Source organism: Bactrocera neohumeralis, unplaced genomic scaffold (assembly GCF_024586455.1).
Source record: "Bactrocera neohumeralis isolate Rockhampton unplaced genomic scaffold, APGP_CSIRO_Bneo_wtdbg2-racon-allhic-juicebox.fasta_v2 cluster10, whole genome shotgun sequence".
In the NCBI taxonomy this organism is placed as follows: domain Eukaryota; kingdom Metazoa; phylum Arthropoda; class Insecta; order Diptera; family Tephritidae; genus Bactrocera; species Bactrocera neohumeralis.
This window is the reverse complement of record NW_026089623.1, coordinates 11151860-11154275: the sequence shown is the minus strand read 5'-3', so window position 1 is coordinate 11154275 and position 2416 is coordinate 11151860. Positions and strand designations below refer to the sequence as shown.

Sequence of the window (2416 nt, the reverse complement as noted above, 5' to 3'; positions counted from 1 at the left end):
TAACATGAGATGACAAAACCAAGGATGTTAAAGTAGGAGCGCAGCAAAAAGTCTCTAAATTTATGGACAAAACAATGTAACGTTCGGATACACGTGCTTTTTACATGAGATGACAAAACAATGGAACGTTCGGATACACTTATTACTCACTTATTACTTTTTTATTTCTCCAATTAAATGTTTCTTTTTTTTAACATGAGATGACAAAACCAAGGATGTTAAAGTAGGAGCGCAGCAAAAAGTCAAACAATGGAACGTTCGGATACACTTATTACTTTCTTATTTCTCCAATTAAATGTTTCTTTTTTTTAACATGAGATGACAAAACCAAGGATGTTAAAGTAGGAGCGCAGCAAAAAGTCTCTAAATGTATGGACAAATCAATGTAACGTTCGGATACACGTGCTTTTTACATGAGATGACAAAACAATGGAACGTTCGGATACACTTATTACAGGGCATCTCGACAGGATAGAATTTAAAGAATACTAACTGTTATTGCCATTGCCATATCTATATGTGGGCATTTGCTATCATGATATAATCATTTGCGCAAAAGCGTAGGGTAGGTAGGTTCGAGATGATGTAGCGTTTGCTTTGAGCTCTTGAAAAATTTATTTGATCATTTGCGAAATGCCGTCGGGTAGGTAGCTGATGTAGGGACGTTTTGAGCTCTTGAATCTCCTTAAATCTTTTGTGTGGAATATAAAAAAAGGATAAATATCCTTTTGTTTACAAATGTATTTTTGGAAAAAATAAGATAATAACAAAGGATAAAGATCCTTTTTTTACAAATGTATTTCTGGGAAAAATAAGAATTTATATTTTTGGAATACTTTATAATAATTGTGGCATAACTTTTATATACCAATTAAAATAATAAATTTAAAATGAGAAATGATATTTTGATTTATGCTTGTATAAGTTTATTAAATTTAAGACTTCCCAACCCAATTTGCATAATATTTGTATAAATTAACAATATTATACTAAATATTAAATGTTATTTTGAAAATGTACTTTATTTTTATAATATAACACAACCGTCTTAACTCGCTCTTCTAATTTTCATATTACCAAAATTAAAATGCCGTCGGCATATGTGGAAATGGGATATGTTGCCTCTTCGAAATTTTCATATAAATGAAAACTGCGCTGTTAAACTGCTGAAGAGACAGCTTCTAGCTTACGATATATGGCAAACTATGTAGTATTCTATATCTAGTAAGCAATGAGCAATGTGGAGTCTGCACAGGCAGAGATGCCCCGTTATTATAATAAAAGAATTTTTGAGAGTTGGTAACACTGTAAGGTTGGCACCATCAAACATGTCAACACATTAATTATATTTATATTTTGAAATTAAAATAATAAATTTAAAATGAGAAATGATATTTTGATTTATGCTTGTATAAGTTTATTAAGTTTAAGACTTCACAACCCAATTTCCATAATATTTCTGTAAATTAACAATATTAAACTAAATATTAAATGTTATTTTGAAAATGTACTTCATTTTTATAATATAACACAACCGTCTTAACTCGCTCTTCTAATTTTCATATTACCGAAATTAAAGTGCCGTCGGCATATGTGGAAATGGAATATGTTGCTTCTTCGAAATTTTCATATAAATGAAAACTGCGCTGTTAAACTGCTGAAGAGACAGCTTCTAGCTTACGATATATGGCAAACTATGTAGTATTCTATATCTAGTAAGCAATGAGCAATGTGGAGTCTGCACAGGCAGAGATGCCCCGTTATTATAATAAAAGTGTTTTTGAGAGGTGGTAACACTATAAGGTTGGCACCATCAAACATGTCAACACATTAATTATATTTATATATTTTGAAATTGAAATTTAAATACACGATGTTATGAGCAAAGTTGATGATGTTGTCGATTCAAAAGTCTTGTTTTAATGTGTTCTTCAACTCGAGTGGAACTGAGAGTACAAATACCGTCAAATGTTTGACAGCAAGTAAGTGGTCAACTTTTATATGGGAAAATGGAATTGTCGTTTTACTCTATCTTACTCGTAATTTTTCCTTATTTGCTCACCGTTTAGACCTACCCTGGACTACGACAAACATTTTAAAACCAAACTCAGCTCAATCGGCCCAGCCGATCTCGAGTTTTAATCAGACTAACGAACAACAATTCATTTTTATTTATATAGAAGATAGATAAGGAATTGTGATACCCTTATACATATATTTTCATTATGGTTTGTTTTCAATTCCCAATAGTTTTTAGAATTCCACATTGCTTCGAATCGTATTTCTAGGTCACAATAGATATGGAACTGTCAAAACAAATTTCAATTTCAATAAACTAACAAAAGCAAATTAAATGGGTAAATTTTAGAATCGCCTCGCCATCATTTTTGAACTTTAAATGCAAATATATATGCAT

At 30.8% G+C, this 2416-nt stretch overlaps 1 long non-coding RNA gene across 1 annotated transcript; it reads left to right on the top strand.

The window, feature by feature from the left end:
- Positions 1-982: 982 nt before the first annotated feature.
- LOC126765141 (uncharacterized) lies at positions 983-1892 on the top strand. The gene is made up of 2 exons (XR_007668291.1): positions 983-1312; positions 1804-1892. It is a non-coding gene; the product is annotated as an uncharacterized LOC126765141 (long non-coding RNA).
- Positions 1893-2416: the final 524 nt, after the last annotated feature.